The 19,559-nt window shown below is 37.7% G+C and overlaps 1 protein-coding gene across 2 annotated transcripts in view; it reads right to left on the bottom strand.

The window, feature by feature from the left end:
- Window positions 1–19,559, bottom strand: part of SLC24A4 (solute carrier family 24 member 4) — a 123,207-nt gene that overhangs the window by 92,587 nt on the left and 11,061 nt on the right. The window lies entirely within an intron of this gene.

Here is a 19,559-nt window from a genome sequence, read left to right as displayed (position 1 = left end):
ATACATCTGGTGGTGATGCTGTCTAACCCACATTTTTCTATCTTATCAAGTAGTAGCTTGTGGTCTACTTTATCAAATGCCTTACTGAAGTCCAAATAAATTATATCCACAGCATTACTCTGGTCCACTAATTTTGTCACCTGGTCAAAGAATGTAATAAGATTTGTCTGGCATGATCTGTTTTTGACAAACCCATGTTGGCTTTTGGTAATGACTTTGTTTGCCTCTAGATGTTCACTGATTCATCACCTAATTATTTTTTTCAGCATCTTCCCAGATATTGAGGTTAGGCTGATAGGTCTGTAGTTTCCTGGATCCATTTTTTTTTTCTTTTTTGAAGATTGGAACCATATCAGCTCTTTTCCAGTCCTCTGATAGTTCCCCAGTGCTCCAGGATCTTTGAAATATATAGTTCATGTGTTCACTGACTTGAGATATTTATAAAAATAATAATAAGGACAGGATATAAATAAATAAAATATATCACTTCACTCCCAACACCAACAGAAACAATTCCTCCTAATGCAAATGCCACGTTTAGATTTTCTTCAGGACGGAAGGAAAATGTTATATTTCCAATTTTCTCTCCATCTTTCCAACTTCTGCTTTATGTCTCTGCCTCATACCAGTACATAAAGCTAATGCTATTTACAGTTTTCAAAACTAGCATATTAAATGCAGACTCATGATAAACTGCACTTCTCATCTGAACCTGTGACATTGTTTTAAAATTACCAACCAGTCATTTTGGATTAGATTGTTAAAATGAGCCTATTTCCTGCTTTTCCTTGAACCTCCATTCAAGTTCACATAGTACCAAACATAGCTTGATGTAACCATGCTACATTAAATCTCTTCGGCTTAGTGGCCCTGTTCATGAAACTATCCTTACCACAACAATACAGTGGTATGCTATAAACAAAGACATTGCAGAAAAGATCCATTACCATACATATCCCAATTAATGTATCCATTAATCAGACATTGATCCCAATAAATCTCATTGAAACAGCTCCTAGAAAAATATTTCTTTTAACCCCTAACATACAGAGCTAAGTCTCTTGATCTTATTCTTTTGTATAAACCCAATATAAAGCACTGCTGGGTACTTAGCAGCTCAAGGGCCAAATGTTTTCTTCATGTAGCCTTTGCCTTCAAAAGTTTCTAGTTTAGGTTTCTTATAGAGCTATCCTTCCCTAGCAACAGCCTACTGTTTGCGCAGAGAGAGAATTTGTTCTTGGTCTACTTTTGGCTTCATGCAGCCTATCTCTTATGGAATGCAATCCTTAATAGGAAAAAGGGTTGCTTATCTATTATACAAAGGATGTACACATTTAAAGGAGCAGTCAAGGATGCATTCTGCATACATTATGTCTCTGCTAGAAATAATGACTGAAAATATGTTAGCCAGATACATCAAACATACTGAATTGCTCACCTTGCTTTCTGGAATAGGAATCAAGTGTTGGATAAACCATGCAATTGCTTCCAGCAACTTGAAATTCACTTCCCAAATTGCCCGTCTGTCATGAGATTACTGGACTTGAAACTCAAAATATCTGGAAGGCACAAGGTTTTCTACATTTCATCCATCTATAGAGAACCTATTTATTTGACAGGAAGACATAACAGTCTTATTTCTCCATTCAGTACAGAGTTGAGAGTCTGGTGCTTCAGCAACTATTTCTTATTGTGTGTTTAGGCTTCCCGTTCAGCTTTAATTGTATTGAGTAGAACAGATTCAATTTAGGTTTAAGTGATCTTGTTCAAGAAAGCTAGTAATGTAACTAAAATAGTACCTTGCCCAGTCACCATGCATATGTATGTGCATATATTGAATAAAAGGATTCATTAAGTTATAGATCATGCAGATTTAGCAATGACTTATTAGACCATAATGGAAATTCATATATAATGAGTATCTTTTATTTCACAAGGTTTAAAAAACTGGGCAGCAGTTCAAACTCGTGGTTTGAACTGGGCAGCAGTTCAAACTCGTGGTTTTATTACTCAGAAATAAAACCACTCAGCTTAAAGAAAAACTATTTTCATTGTGTTGGCCCATTAGCATTTTAAAATAATCAAAAAAATAATATATTGTTAAGATTCACCAAAAAGTTACAAAAAAATCTGCAACCTTTTAGACCCTTCTTCAAAATCTAAACATGAAAAGAAACACAGAAATAAAAGGGGAATCTAACAGATATGACGCAGTATGGTGACTCTTGTAATTTCATTATACAAACAAGATTATTATTTTATGATACATTAAGACTCCTAGATTCTATGAAGCAGTTAAAACAATTCTGTTCCATCTTGCTTTCAACTACTAGGGAATGTTTCTTTTGTGGTACACATCTTAGAAAATGGAAGCTTTTCTTGTGTAACATGGTTTTAATTTTAGGAGGATTTTTATATGATGACGATGTATTCCACTCAGCCTACAGATTGAAATGAATTTTTAAAACTATAGGATGGGATTGTGGGATCTTGATAGAAAGGTTTTACAATTTTGAACTAGCTCCTAAAATGTATTTATTTGTTTATTTATATTCCACCTTTATTTTTTTTTATGAATAACTCAAGGCAGTGAACATATCCAGCACACCTTCCCCTTCCTCTTTGCCCCACAACAACAACCCTGTGAGGTGGTTTGGACTCAGAAAGAATGACTGGCCCAAATAATTATGCCTAAATCCTGTATCTGAGAAACTTTCTTTAGAATATTTCTGACATAAAACAAGAGAAGATTTATTCTCAGTAAGTAAGAAAGAAATGGGATTTGTATGTTCCTCTCATGATGAAAGGGGGAAAAAACCCCAACATTTGTTTTTATAATGACTGGAAAAGAGGAGGAGTTGCTTATCTGGATCATGTGGCTTCAGAAAGTTTGTTGCTGGGAATTTAGTTACTTTAGTTACCTTGAAAAATATGTTTGCCAAAATACATATATTTTGTCATAACATGACAAAATATTTCTAATATGAAATTTATTATGAAACTTCCAGTTACATTTAATCTTATTTGGCTTGTACAACTTGGTACAAATGCAAATACAGTGGGTTTATAAATGTCAAAATTCCCAGTTTATGAGAATCTTAAGAGTCATAGTCCTTACATGTATGGAGGACACCAGTTGGGGTTGATCTTACGAGTCCTTCCGGAATTCCATTCTGTAGCTATTTTTAAAAAAATCTCTAGTGACAAATTGTGGCATTGCCAAATGGAACAATCTTTAGCATAAAAGCTTTTTGGCTAACGTGGATTCTTAGCCAAAAATTCAGGGTTCACTTTTGTCAAACAGCACACAGGACTTAATGTAATATTAAAACACAGTATAACTCTAGTTAAACTTATCATTAGAAAAGGTTTTCAATCATAACTGTTAAACCAAAGATCCAAAGTCTTAGTTCAAATATGAAGTTATTATGCAGCCAAAATAGAAAGCCAGTTTGCTGTAGTGTTTAAGGCACCAGGCTACAAATCAGATTCTAATCTTTCTTTAGGCACAAAGCCAGCTGGATGATATTGGGACAATCGCTTTCTCTTAACCCTAGGAAGCAGGCAATAGCAAGCCCACTTCTGAAATCTTGCAAAGAAAACTGGGAGGGATTAACTGCTGCCAGGGATTAACACTGACTCAAAGGACCACACACAGAGATAGGTCATCAAAATAACACATTTATTAAATCAAAATCAAACAACATTTTCAGCTCAGAACCCTGACCCAATCATACTGAATATAATTCAATGTTCAAACTGTATGCAAGATTACCTAGTTGAAAAACCATCCTCATTTTCTCCCTTCTTCAGCTTCAGCACTAAACAAGACACTCAATTGAATACTTTTTAAATTATGCCATTTGTTTAAACTTCAAAATATTTTAACAGCCGGGCAAGCCATTTAATATCAAGTTATCCAATTGCAAATGAAAGGGACATTTTCAGGGTTTTAACTAAATCAGCTTCAAATCTTTATCACAATGAAGATGTTATCAGATCCAAATCAATAAAGACAGGAATAGTAAGCTGATGCCCTTATAAATACCCTCCAAAAAAATTCCTGTCTCTTTTAAGACTGATGGGAATTTGATATATTTCACAATTCTGAGACTGGCTCTTTTTTTGTCTAAATAATTTATATGAATGCTGAAGAGAGGCTGCCCTGAACCAGTTGTATTTGTATTTCTTCCTACTTTGAATCAAAACAGTTGCACATATTTATTAATTGCCTATAAGTTAGTTTTGCTATACAATGATGGTTTGTTGTTTGAGAGGAGAAGGAGTTTAGACTACAATATGAGAGTAGGCCCAATGTCATAGACTACCCTGCCTCCAGGTGAAAAAGACTTTTTAAGAACATAAAAATATCCATGCAGGATCAGTGAAAGATTAACCTTACCCATCATCCCGCTATCCAAAATGGCCTCAGCGGTTCCTATCAGAAACCCACAAGCAAGGTACGTAAACAATATCACCTCCCGCTGCTACTCTCAATAACTCTTATTCAGTCCTGCCATCTTTTATCTTTACACGTCCCCACTACTTTTGTTACACCATAATTTGCATAGTACAGGATTCTGCAATAATATAGCTGGTATATTTTGGACCAGAAAATTGCAACCCAGACCATGTCCAAAAATGCCTTTATATATCTCAGAACAAGAAGCAATTTATAGGAAAGAAACAGCAGAGAAATAAAAACAGTTAACAGAATTATTAGAACAAGATCATGAAGAATATAAGATGAATCAAGACAGCAACTGGCTGCAGAGGAATTTTGTTTTCAACGTTTTTGGTATACACAGTTAAGAGAAAGATTTAAGGCAGATAATAGTACATTTAGAACTGAGCTGTAGAAGATGAAATTTGAAGTTGAACTATGTACAAATCATAAATGTGTATTGCTAAAATGTATAAATGTTTTTAAAAAATTGAAATATAGGAAGTGAAATGGTGTTATGATAAAATGGGCTAAGAACTTTGGACACAAAATACTGATGAAATAGTGGAAAATATGTGTTTAAAAGAAGTGAAATTAACATTATATTTTAACTTAAAAGAGAATTTTTGTAAAATAATGTACCATTGCTTTATGACTCCAGAAAAATTGTCTAGAATTTATAAAGGTACTTCAAATTTATGTTATGTAATTCATGTGGACAACATGAAGGATCATTTTATCATGCCTGGTGGACTTGAGAAAAAAAAAGGCAGAAAATTTTGGTTTCAAATATAGACCTTGATACAAAAATTTTAAAGATCAAGATAAATCAGAACTTCTCTTGTGCAAAATGAAAAGACTCTGGAATATCCACGATGGAGATGGTGAAAATGACAGAACCAGCAGAGATGACAAAATTAACTTGCTTGACTACAGAAAGATCAAAAACTGCTTTTATTAGTGGCTAGAAACCCCTTATGTCCTTTTTACTGAAAAAGAGAAATATAAACTTGTATTTTATAAGTTTGAAGATTAGAAATCCTAATTTATGGAAAGAAGAAAATTATGGTGTAATGAAAGAGAGAGCGAGAGAGTGTTAAAATAAAGATGTATCTATAACTGCTATCAAGATCAGAAGCCACTACTTTATTATCTTTCCTTTCCCTTTTTTCTTACTATCTTTATTTTCTCTTACGGCTTTTACTTTGATAAATATGTTTAATAAAACTATGTATATTTATGGGTTCCAGAGATGTCAATTTAATTCCTCCATAATACCAACTTGATTAGCAAAGCATTGCTACATCATCACCTTCCTCACTGTAGGTGCTTTCCAGTTGTTTGAAATTTACATTTTTACTCTCAAGATTCCATAGCAATGTTAAGATCTGGAGGTAACCCAGGCTGGAGAAAACCAGTCTAAAAGGGATTACTTTTTTCTTTTAATAATCCTGTAATCCCTTGAAGGGGTGGAGTCAGGGTAACTGAATGGAACTGAGCATTTACTGGCTGGATGCCCTTCCTGACGCCTTATGTGGAGTTCACACCAGATATTTTCTCTTTGCGTCCAGAGAGAGAAATATCTGCCGCTACCTAGGATTGAATTCACAGCCTCCTGATTATGTGGTGAGAGTTCCACCTCTGGGTCACCATGCTGCTCCCTAAAATGGATTATTGTAAATGGAATTAAATGTAGATGACAACTACCTGCTTAAGCTTATTAGGAAGATTGTTACCAGTACTTCTTAGCATATAACAACATGACTGGTGAAAAATCACCTTCTTAGACAGCTATCACACAAATAAAAGTAAGGTAACCACCATGAATGGTAGTCTCCTGTTTTGTTTGGGGCTTTTCTACTTTCAGAGCTGGCCCTTGTAAGCTGTCTATAATTTGATCCTTAGATATATATCAAGAGAAAAGACAGGTACTGCCGTAAAAATCTTCTAACCAACTTCATTATACCCCCCCCCCCAATTCCTAATACCACTTTTCAGAAATTCTACTAGATGCCTGATACTAACAAATGTGACAAATTTCCAGGGAACTTGTTCTCACTCAAAAATGCATTCTCCCACTTCAGGTTTCTCCTCACCACTGCCAACTGATTCTAGCTTGGCCACAAAAATGGTGCGTTTTACAACCGCTGCACAATTATCTATTGCCTGAAGCAACTTGTAGAGAAAAAAAAGACATGGTGACAATTTGCTACACTTGCTCAGGGAGCTATTTTAAAAGTCAGATTGTTCCTTTCTCAATACCTCCTGCTGAGAAAGGAGAAGCTGGCCCAAAATTGTGCAAAGAGAAGCATATAATTCCACACCACTGTAGAACAGATAATTGAAATGACCAAACAGATTGAGGAGTACAGCAGTCAAATCTACCTTAATGCCTTCTTTAATATTTAACCATGATTCTTAATTCAATGGTTATGTTCTCAGAAAGTGGTTGCTATGGATTAAAAGGAACATCTAAGGAGACCAAGGCATCAACAAAGGCTCCCGCTTAGACTAATCTCTGTACTAAAGTATGGATTAATGAGCATATAGTGGGGATGTAGAATGTCTTTTCAGGTTCCAGTTTCCAGAAACAGTTGAATGAAGCATCATTACCAAACTTCATGATACTGAGAAATAGGAAGAGAAAAATTTCTCCACGTGATTGTGCCAGATATAAAAGTAAGTGCTGTGCCAGATATAAAAGTGCTGCAAAGATTCACATAATGATATAGCTGAAAGCTTATATTACAAGGCAACTAATCTAAGGTATGACTAAAAGCACAGGATTGCATGTCTCTCTTCCTTATATCTTATACGTACTGTATAATATGTAATATTAGCCTGAACAATTGAAAAAGCTTCTTGGATGAGAAGGACAATGTTTTCAAGAAAAAACTAATAAAATCCAGTTGTCTCTTGAACAGCATCTTTGGGACAGTTAGCCTCTTTTATTAACTGGGGAACACGCTGATAGAGCTCTGTCCACCTAGTTGCGCACAGAACCGATCCCTATAATTGAGAACTCAAGTGGCAAATGTCAATAAGAAAGGGATCAAAACAAGGTGTACTACAAAATAAGAGATCAATAGCAGCACATTTATGGAAATGAAAGGTTTGCCGAAGCATTAAAAAGGCTAATTTAAAATAACAAAGAGGTATCTGTTCTTTATAAAGAAAATACTGACTGACTTCACATGACACACTCATGCACTCATAGTTAGCAAGGGCTACCATATTTGGTCAGCAAGAATCCAGACAACTACAAGATGGGCAGCAAGGAGAGTTTTCTATATCCTTTTGTTGCTGACTAATGGCTATCAAGAGTTCTGCAGACACTCCAGATTGAATAGCCCTATATTTACAGTATTCCCCTCCTAAAAACCATTCTGTCTGGCAGAGGTTCACAATCTTTTTGGCACCAGGGAATGTTTTCATGGAAGACAATTTTTCCATGGACTGGGGGTGGGGTGGGATGGAGGGGGTGGGGGGTTCAGTATGATTCAAGTGTATTACATTTATTGAAAATTTTCTAAATAAACAAACAAACAAATAAATAATGCACTTATTTCTATCATTATTATATTGTATTAGATTAGATCAGTGACTTTATGCTTCTAAGAAAGTGGGAAGGAAGAGATAGTCCTAAACTCAGCCTTCCTGCAAAACCAAGCATGTTGAGGAAGTGCTGAGAACAACATGAGAGAGGAGAGAGGAGAGGGAGAGAGAGAGAGACCAAACCAGCCCAGCAGTCTCGGAACAGGTGCAAATGAGAGAGGGATCCCCTTGGAGACACAGTGGTTAAAGGGAAATGTATCTTCTCCCCTCCCCCTCTGCAAGCCAGGTAGGGCTTAGAAAAGGTGCAGATGAGAGACAGGATCCCTTGGAGACACAGGGCTTATGGTGAAAGGTAGCTTCTCCCTGCCCCTATTTGCACCCTGACAAAAAAAACATCCTCACATACACATACCTTGGGAGGATCCCCCTCCAATGAGGCTTTGGGGAAGCTGCCGGTTTCAAGCTGGGCTGGTGCGTGTGCTTATCTTGCAAACTTGGAGAGTTACACGAAGGATGAGCAAGCTCAGCTGGGGTGTCAGGAGGGGGAGAGGAGGAAAGTGAGGAAGAAGAAGAAATAGTAGCAGGAGGAGCAGTAGCCAATTGCAAGTGCAGCTGCCAGAGGACCTTTGCACTGAGCAACACATTTTCTGCCCAGCCACTCTCCTGCCCCTGCCAAGACCCCTGCAGTCTCGACTCATGCCCGGAAGTGGAAGATGTGCCTTTAGTGCACCTCCAGCTGCATGGTCCAGTTCCTAACTGACCACAGCCCAGTACAGGTCCATGGACTGGAGGTTGGGGACTCCTGCTATATGGTATTTATAAAGCTTAATTGTGCTTCAGTTTAAGGGGTAATTCAAAGAATAATCAACATTGACCAATTTAGGAACTGTATCTGACAGTTATAATAATCTATGTAAAAAAAGTCAACTAGTGCTGCCAACGGGATCTTTACTGCTGCTGTCACAGATCACAATTCTCTTTGTTGTTGTTGTTAATTGCAAAGTCGTGTCCGACCCATCGCAACCCCATGGACAATGTTCCTCCAGGTCTTCCTGTCCTCTACCATCTTCTGGAGTCCATTTAAGTTCACACCTACTGCTTCAGTGACTCCATCCAGCCATCTCATTCTCTGTCGTCCCCTTCTTCTATTGCCCTCCATCTTTCCCAGCATTAGGCCCTTCTCCAGGGAGTCCTTCCTTCTCATTAGGTGGCCAAAGTATTTGAGTTTCAACCTCAGGATCTGGCCTTCTAAAGAGCAGTCGGGGTTGATCTCTTCTAGGACTGACCGGTTTGAACGCCTTGCAGTCCAAGGGACTCGCAAGAGTCTTCTCCAGCACCATAGTTCAAAGGCCTCAATTCTTTTGCGCTCAGCCTTTCTTATGGTCCAACTTTCACAGCCATATATTGCAACTGGGAAAACCATGGCCTGGACTATACCCACTTTTGTTGGCAGGGTGATGTCTCTGCTTTTTAGAATGCTGCCTAGATTTGCCATAGCTTTCCTCCCCAGGAGCAAGCGTCTTTTAATTTCTTGGCTGCCGTCCCCATCTGAGGTGATCTTGGAGCCCAGAAAAATAAAATCTGTCACTACCTCCATTTCTTCCCCATCTATTTGCCAGGAATTGAGAGGGCCGGATGCCATGATTTTGGTTTTCTTAATGTTGAGTTTCAAGCCTACTTTTACACTCTCCTTCTTCACCCGCATCAAGAGGCTCTTTAGTTCTCTTCACTTTCTGCCATTAGAGTGGTATCATCTGCATATCTTAGGTTGTTGATATTTCTCCCGGCAATCTTAATTCCAACTTTTGATTCATCTAGCCCTGCCTTTCTCATGATGTGCTCTGCATATAAGTTAAATAGGCAGGGCGACAGTATACAGCCTTGCCGGACTCCTTTTCCAATTTTGAACCAATCAGTGGTTCCAGTTCTGTTGCTTCTTGACCCGCATATAGGTTTCTCAAGAGACAAATAAGATGGTCTGGTATTCCCATCACTTTAAGAACTTGCCACAATTTGTTGTGATCCACACAATCAAAGGCTTTAGCATAGTCAATGAAGCAGAAGTAGATGTTTTTCTGGAACTCCCTAGCTTTCTTCATGATCCAGCATATGTTGGCAATTTGATCTCTAGTTCCTCTGCCTCTTCGAAATCCTGCCTGTACTTCTGGTAGTTCTCGATCCACATACTGCTGGAGTCTAGCTTGTAGGATTTTAAGCATAACTTTACTAGCATGTGAAATGAGTGCAATGGTGCGATAGTTTGAACATTCTTTGGCACTGCCTTTCTTTGGAATTGGAATGTAAACTAACCTTTTCCAATCCTGTGGCCACTGTTGAGTTTTCCAAATTGTTGGGGAGTAGGGGGACTCAAGTAAACAGGTTTCCCAAGCTATTTTAATCCTCTCTCTCCAAACTTACCAAAGAAGTCTTTGAATTATGCAGTGTGGAGAGAAGCCCTAAATAAAATAAGATCTCAATAAGAAGTCTTGTTTAAAAAAATACTATAACTGAGAACTCTTTCCACTTCTGTTTATAAAAAGATTCCAAAAATAAAATATGTTCCTAAAAATACAATTTTTCAGTGAAATCAGCTACCGTACTTGTTCCTATAGAAAGGAGGGGCTGAGAACAGGTGCTCAAAAACAAAAAGTTGCAGATTAGACAACTTTATATTCAGAAAATTGTTTTTCCTTTAAAGCTCAATTTCAAAGTTTATTACCTCACCAATCAAACAATATTCCTAATACCTTCAGCAACCAAATTTTCTTGGAAAAAATAAAGGACAAATCTAAAAAAGGGGCAAATCTGAAAAAGGTCCATAAGGACGAGTGTATGTTTGTGTGTGTGTGTACTGTATGTTTATAATTTTGCTTTATAAAGTTATATCCAAGTGCAAAATTAAGAACAACTTTACAAAAGCATATATTCTTATAAAAGAATTAAAATCAAACAGTAAATGTAAATTTTCCTTAAAAAGGCAATTCAATTCCAATATTGTTCATATGAATGTGAAAGACTGTGCCTGTTTGTACAATAAAAAGTTTGTACAATAAAAATGTGAAAGACTGTGCCTGTTTGTACAATAAAAAATTAGATGACCAAAATAAAGAACAAAAGTGAGTTTTTGAAAAATAAATAAGTCTAAAGGACAGTTTTCTGAAATAAAGAACTGTCCTTTATAACAACAGACATATATATGGTCATTCTACTTCCGCTCCTGTAGGTCCTGGAGGAGGAAACTGAGTACATCCCAATTGCCTGAATATATGGCCACAACCTGAAACTCTTTCACTGCACTAGCACTGCATGATTCCATGTTCAATACCTGGCAGCTCTGACTAAGAGGATCAGTAGCAGCTGATGTGAAAAGTCTCTCCTTTTGACCTTGGACAGCCACCGCCAATGTAAACAGGCAGTCTAAGGTAAGTCAGCTTCCTAGCATCCCTTTAAGCTTCTGCTCGTTCTTTCCCCAAAGGAAATGCTACTTAGGAACGGTTTGGATTCTGTTTCAAAAAGGTGCTTCCGAGTACACAGGGGGATAAACGTTGCATCTCTGCAACGCTCTATATAGCAAGGGGGCCCAAACTTTTTCAGGCTAAAGAATCTGTGGTTAATTAAAAAGGAAATCTTGGAAACTCTGATCGAGAGGCAAAATCCTAGAAATGGAAAACTGGCAATAAAACAAAACTCGTATTTCTTGCAATTTATTAATGCTCCTCCATTAATGATCAGTGTCAAGTATTAGAGGTAAACTACAATTATAGTAAATGTATTAACACTGTAATGCATTTACTATAAAACATAAATGCAAACATTCCATTTTAAATTCAAGATTAAAACTTGAATTTCACAATAATATGGGAGGTTAATATTTCACTCAAATCAATGTTCAGTGATTGGGAAATGATTGCTTTTCCCTAGAAAAAATGGTATGGATGCCTTTGGCTGCATTTGATTGAATATTCTCTCTCACATTCTGTCTCCATCTCCCTCATGCTTAGTTTTTTTTTATGGAATCCCATCAAATTCTTGCAGAACCCTAAAATTCCATACAATTGACACACACACCCTAAAACAGCTTGGTCTGCTTTAAATTTCTTGGTGAAGCAACAACTGTGTTCCAAGGAACTGTCCAAAGTCCTGCAGAAAGCCCCTTTCCCTTTGTTTACCCTTTCAGCAGCAGCACTGGCGAGGGCAACTGCTGACCATTATTTCAGACTTCCATCATGATGTATTTAATTCAAATGTCTCCAGATATGGCAAAACAGCAATTCCACGAAGCTATACTGGAATATAAGAATTCCCAACTGCTTTGACTGGCAGGAAACGCTAGAGATTTTATTTTGACACATGTAAAAAGTACTAGGACAGATTATATCATAGGACTGTAGATTGGAAAGACTCTTAGTGATCATTTATTCTTCTTGGTGTAGGACCTGCTAGAGCAGGGGTCTCCAACCCTTTGAGCTGTGGCCCACTACCTGTCCGTGCCCTGTTTGGAAACGGCCGCGCAAGGGGATGGCCAGTGCACACAAGCCTAAGCACGTTTTGACTTGCATGAGCAGTGGCCCAGTGCACATTGCCACAGTTCAGCTTGCACAAGTGATGGCCTGGCGCATGCATGCACACATGGCTCAACTTGCGCAAGCAGTGGACCAGTTTCCCTCTCCCCCCCCCCCCAAGCCACCAAGCCATAAAGATCGGGGACCACTGTGCTACAGCATCTCTGACAAATGAAGAATTCCATTGAAGGAGAACACACCACTTAATTTTTAATAAAATGTTTAGTGTATAGCATACATAGCCAAGGAAGTCTACACTGCTTTTTACACAGAGTAGTTCTTGTAGCCTAAGATTGCTAGTTCATTTTCTTCACTCATGAGCACTATCCACAGAACACCGCAGGGGGAAAACTAGCTTTACATCAGTTGGCTAGCAGCATTTGGAGGATGTTGGGTCACCTGGGCTTTCTTCTCCTGACCTTGCTCACATCCAGGCAGATCTGGTAGCAGCTCACACTTCTCCATTGAACGTTGCTAGTTTTTCCCACCAGAGTGGTACCTATTTATTTACTTACATTTTTACATGCTTACACTTCAAGTGACACAGTCTATTTCACGGGGTGACAGCTGACAAAATCAGAAGGTTCCTCCTGAATTCTTGCCTGAATCCCTTTCCTTTAATGTTAATTCACTGGTTCCAGTCCTGTCCTTCAAATCAAAAAAGAAAAAGTCTTCTTCTTCCTCCATGGGACAGTTCTTAAAATACTTGAATACTACTGACATATCTTCCCTCAGTTATTTCCTCTAGGCTGGATCTTTAACAGTTGGTCATGGGACCTGGCTTCCACACTCATCGTCTTCATAGCCCTCCTCTGAACTTGCTCCAACTTATCACCGTGATGTGAATTTAACAAAATACTCTTACAGCCTATTACCTGCCAACAATTTCAGATTCAATGTAGATACGTTCGCAATAGTTCTGAAGCCCAGCTATGGAACTTTTCAGAAGGCTATAAAATCCTTCAGTATAAGCAACAAATCATCACCTGAAACAGAACACATACACAAAATAGGCTTGTCAGGTAGCATCTCGAGCCAAGCTCCCAGCGGCATCTGCTTCCACAGCCTTTCACAGCTGGTTAAACAAGCTCAGCATATGATCAGGAGGAAAGCCTGCCATCAAAAGAATTTGGAGATATATCTAGTCCAGTGGCTTCCAACATAGAAAAGGCTCGCTCTTTCTAGTGAAACTGTTTTTTCACATCTTCAAACAATGTTAACGCTGAGCATGGATTCAGATGGCATCAAGCAGAAGCTAAATTAGAAGCATTAATTTAAATGTTGCCAGCAATTTCCACCCTTGTGATTATACATTATTCAATTTCAACTAAATAAGGAATGAATGCTTTTTAAAATGATTTGTTGAAATATCAGTGAATGTAAAAATGCTTTTATCTAGCTCTGCTTTTTCCATTTTTATTAATGTTAAAATATTTTGGGGATGTACTTTTTGCTTTGTTTTTCCTCATGCCACCTCCTAACCAGGTTATGTTAACTTTTTTCTTCTTTTAATAAATTGCTAGAATTTTAAAGAACTCTTTTGTGTTCCAAAACACGAGTTCCTGAACCATTATTAAGACAAGAATAAAGAAAATACAAAGTGAAATTACAATATTGTACTTCATACGTTCTAGCTTTCTAATAGTTTTGAGAGTTTTTCCCACTAGGTCCCCTCACACTGACAATACAACAAGTTATTTGAGAGTTTTTAGAATAACCTTCCTTGCAGAATGTTAATGAAACTTGAAATATGTAATGAAGATACAGTTAGTGAACTAAGGTCCAGTAAAAAATGGATTACTATAATTATACTCTAAATATTATTGATATTCAGATTCATTCACAATATCAGGAAGTCTGAAAAACTATTTTAATTGAATTATCTGTTAGTGGCAGTAGAGTAAACCTTTTTTAAAAAACCCATCATTTTGAAGCTCAGAAAAATATTATTTGCTCTAATAATAATCATTAATTCCTTGAATGTTATTTTTAATTATTATTGCTTGATTCATAGGTGCATTGTATATATCATATTTGCACTGCACAAACATACTGCTTATTTTAAGTCACTGTCAGAACTGAGTCATGGCCAAAAAAAAAAAAGATAGATCAGAATAAAAACAGTTTGTATCATATGACTATTTGTGCAACATGCCTGTTCAAGATGAAATGTACCATAGCTGATTCAATTAATTTAATTTTCTGGATTCGCATAAAATGCCAAATTACTTGGCCTGGGTGCACTAAGTTAAAACATACTTAACTAGTTTATGGCTTAATATGGTAGGGGAACATAGCTATTGATTGGTATTTTAGGCTGCTGTGTTTTTAATTGACGCGATGACTCCCCAGGATGCTTCCCCAGTTATCTCTCCAGATGTCAGCTCAGAGGAAGATGAACCAGTTCTAGGCACCTCTGGAGGTGAGTTGGTTAATGGCTCCAAGCAGCCATCTGAGAAGGATTTGGCTCAAACACAGCTGCAGAGGACAGCCCAGAAGCTTCAGGTGGAGAAAGCATGCAGCTGGAGCCAGTCAGTGATGAGGAAAAGGAATTGCCTGCTGCACCTGATCCTGCTTTGGACAACACCCTGCCTTGACTTAGTTTGTGCCTGGTGAACTCTGGACTTTTCTTGCCTTGTGAACCCTCTTGTATTGTGGATTTAATTTTGCCTGGTGGGTTCATTTTGACTGGGAAACTTTCAAGTGTCTTGTGGACTCACTGGCCATTGCTTTATGGACTAGCATTGGGCTGCTTGTGGCTGGACTTAATTGGGACAGTTCTGGGTTTTTGGTGAAGGGAGTTGCAGGAGAATATTAATAAATCCACTAAACTACAGTTACGTGGGTGTTATCTGTAAGCAGGACAGCACAATTGATGTCTTTAGCAGATGTCACTACTTGATCTTGTGCTTTGAAGCTACACAGGATCAGAACTGCTTAGTGCTTGGATGGGAAACCACCAGAAACTTCTGGGTTGTAAGCTGGACTGATAAATAAATAAATATCCACATAATCTAGAACATGGGTGTCAAACTCATTGCGTCACATGTCACAACTTCTTTTTCCATTGCCGGAGCTGGGGTGGGCCAGTCTTTGCATGATGCAACTGGCCTGCGGGCCAGCAATTTGACAACCCTGATCTAGAATAATGCAAAGTCAGATGACTTATATTGTTGCCAAGAACATGTCAAAGGCTTTGCCATGAAATCAGCAGCAGCTGAGCCCAACTCAAAGGCAATTTCACAGGGCTACCAGATTTGGACTACAAAACTCCAAACAACCACTAGATGGCTACACAGAAATAAAGAAAATCTGTTCATTGTCATTTCATGATCATTCAGGTTTTTGCAGCCTAGATCTTGAGCTTTTAGTGAAAGGGCAACAAATAAATATTTATTTATTGAATCAATTTATATAGTTGTCCAACTCAGTATGTGATTCTGGGTGGTGGGCAATAACAAAATAAAAATAAAAATCACAACAAACACAAAAATTAAAATACATAGCAATTGAGAAAGTATTACAACCCAAAATCACTAAGATATCCAGAAGATCGGTCTCTTCACTTACTTAGAACTCCAGGGCTGGATACAGAACCAGCTTTTTAAGGCTGTATAAAAGGCTAGCATGGTCAGGCCCATCCTGATCATCAGAGGGAGAATATTCCATCAATGGAGCAGCAGAAAACGCATGCCTTCTGGGCTCTACATACTGGCATTCCTTAATCGATGGGCCAGGATCTGACTGGATTGGATGGGTAGAAACAACCAACAACTGACTGGACTGGATGGGTACAAACAACCAGTTTGAGACAATCCCTCAAGGTACCCCAATCCCAAGCCATGCAGGGCTCTAAGAGTTCTAACCTACACCTTGAATTGCACTCGGAAGCACACTGGCCACCAATCCAGCTCATAAAGTAGTGGTGTTATATGTGCCAGATAACCAACACCTACATGGTAATAAGCCATCCCCATGTAGAGTGAATTGCAGTAATCCAGACAGGAGGTCACAAGGTCACATGAGTGATACTGAGCAGAGCCTCCCAGTCCAAGAATAGGCACAACTGATGCACAACTTGAAATTGTGCAAAGGCCCTCCTAACCATGGCTACCACTTGCTCTTCAAGCAGGAGCCCACATTGTGCACCCCCATCATCATCTAGTTAATGGAATGTCATCCTATTTTATCTTGCATAAATAAATGCAACTTTTATTCACGGGTTGCTTCTGGTGGTCTACCACAAACTCATGATTCATCCAACTCTTAAGAAATGACTATATGCTAGTAGAGAAACTCAATGGCAAACTCAGTGAGATTTGTACACAATAGGACCAGATGTAAAAGAAGACAGGGCACCTGTCCATTTCCTAATTCTGTAGGCAAGAATATTTTAGCTGATGCCACCAGCAGAACAACCAATTATTAAAAATGTATGACCTCTGTTCTTTTATGTATCTAGCTATACCGGATATAAATTAATTATATAAAAGAAATTAAAATTAATTGAAATTAAGAAGAAGTTGCATGAAAAAGTTTGTAATGAGAATCTTTAAAAAAAAAATACTGCAAGAGATGTGCAAGAGAATTTGCCAGGAGACTGTGCTAATGGGATTAACCAATAAGCACAATCCAAAAATGTATTATTACATTGTAAACCATCCTTTTTCCTCTCTTAAGAAATATAAAGATACATTGTTGCTTTATAAACATATATTTTAAAGCAGGGGTATCAAACTTGCGACGTCACATGATGTGTCGCAACGTATCGCAACATTTTCCCCATTGCCGGCAATGGGGTGGGTGTGGTTTTGGTGTGACGCATCTGGCCCGTGGGCCGGTAGTTTGACACCCTTGTTTTAAAGGATACAATATGATCTATATAGAATAAGTGCCACTGAAAGCACCACAGTAATCGTTAAAATGAATTTTGAGCATTTGTCTTTTGGAAGAATCATTTTCAGAATTTACTTTTATCTTACACATTTATTATTGCAAATATAATAATACCTAATATATGCAATAGTTATAAGTATCTTCTGGGTATTCTGTGGATTTGCTCATTCATACATTTATATTCCATTCTGTGGTTCTAAAAAACATTCCTGTCGTATCTCACATAAGAAACCAAATCAAAAACAAGTCAAACACAACAAAACTGAAAACCAAATACAGTATACAGTCTCGTCTTTTGGGGCCTCTGAAGATGTTGCATTTCAACGCACATAACCACCAGCTAACAAGTGCAAGAGCACTTAGGCTAAGAACCGGGCGCACTGATACCCTACATTTGAAGAACTATTGATTGGGGAAAGCTGGCATGATCTACCTGTACACAAAAGAATGCTGCATAGGGCTAGCAATTGAGCCTTCAAATGATGGAATGGTGCATCCAAATCCAGAGAAGAAAACTACTACTAGCTGAGAACTGATGTTGCCTAACAATTTGCCTGCCTGTCTTCATTACTTTTGCCATTTCTCCTCTTTTTCTGTATACTTAAAATGAATGTGGAGAAATATTGCTCAACTTAAACAAGAAATGGCATATGCTATCCAAAACCTTTTCTATCAGAAATGGCATTGCTGGTGCTATGTTATCTTTCTTGCTCTCATTCATTCATAAATCATATTTATAGGCCACCCAAATCATAGCAACTCTGCAGGGCATGCATGAACTGTAAGAAGAAAGTGGGCTAGAGAGAAATTTTTCACTCTGAAAACTTCAGAAATTAGGTTCATCAAATAGGATTAAGTGAAAGTAGATTTGGGCAGCTGGCTGCAGGTACTTTTTCAAATAACAAATAGCAAACTTACACAATGTATTGTTAGAAGATATCATTATGGTAATCACGTTAAGTAGCATAGATAATTTGAAAAAAGGGGTTAAGCCAGTTCATCTACAGTTATTAATCATGGGGAAAACAGTGCCTACATTTACAAAAGATTGATGTCATGAATACAAAATTGTGCAAAGAAATCACATAGGAGAACTCATCCCTCTGTGTTCTCTTGTGAGTTTTCCAAAAGCATTTGGCTGGCCACTGATGGAAATAAAATGCTGAACTAAAGGGTTCTTGATCTGATCTTGTATGGCTCTACACACACATACACACACACACACACACACACCACAGCTGATGTCCCTCCATACAGAAACTCTGAAATGCAGGAAGTCAGTACTCGGAAAAAAATTCTGTCTATTAAGCTTCCTTGATTGTTCTTTAAGAAACTAAACAGTAAATGGACAGGGAAAAGACACCTAAGTATAGAACTCTGGCAAAACCCCAAAGCTGGAATCTGTCTTTGGTAGTTATGGAACTGATGAGGCCATCTCTGGGGAGTAGATGCCATCTTCATTTACTAAGGGATCAGGAGTCATTATGCTTTCTTGGTTTTTTTAAAAGTCAATCTATGCGAATGTTAAGGCCCCAGCTAAAATAGTGATTAAATTTATTATTTTGAGGAGTACTTTGTGCTGTGCCTTCTTAAATGTCTGTTTTGATGTTGCTTTTATTACTGTTTGTCCCTTTTATATGGGTAAGCTCCCTTGGGAGAGCTTTTCACCATAAATGTAGGCCAGAAATATTCTAAATAAATGAAAATGTCATCTCTTATTATTGAACTCTTTTGAAAAATTGCTTCCTGATCTTTCTTGAGTTGTCAAGAATATTAGAACTGAACATCTATCTGGCAGTTGGTTGGTGGATGCACTTTATAAAAACATGAAACACAAAAATTACTTATTCTTCTCTTAATAGCAGTCAAATGGAAATAGAAAGCATAACCATTAAAAGTAGTTATGCCAGAATCTGAATTATAGCATTAATGATAAATCTGGAATACTAACAAAGAGCTCCTAAATTCAACAACTTTGAAAAAAAAATCTGCCTTTTTTTCAAATATAATAACAATATAATGACAGCTCTTTTCCCATCATTCAGACACCTATGTTTCTAAATAGTTTTCAAACATATGTTTTCATTTTAGAAAAATCCAAA

Source organism: Crotalus tigris, unplaced genomic scaffold (genome assembly GCF_016545835.1).
Source record: "Crotalus tigris isolate CLP2741 ecotype Arizona unplaced genomic scaffold, ASM1654583v1 scf7180000018040.1558517, whole genome shotgun sequence".
Taxonomy (NCBI): Eukaryota; Metazoa; Chordata; class Lepidosauria; order Squamata; family Viperidae; genus Crotalus; species Crotalus tigris.
This window is presented reverse-complemented; position numbering and strand designations above follow the sequence as displayed.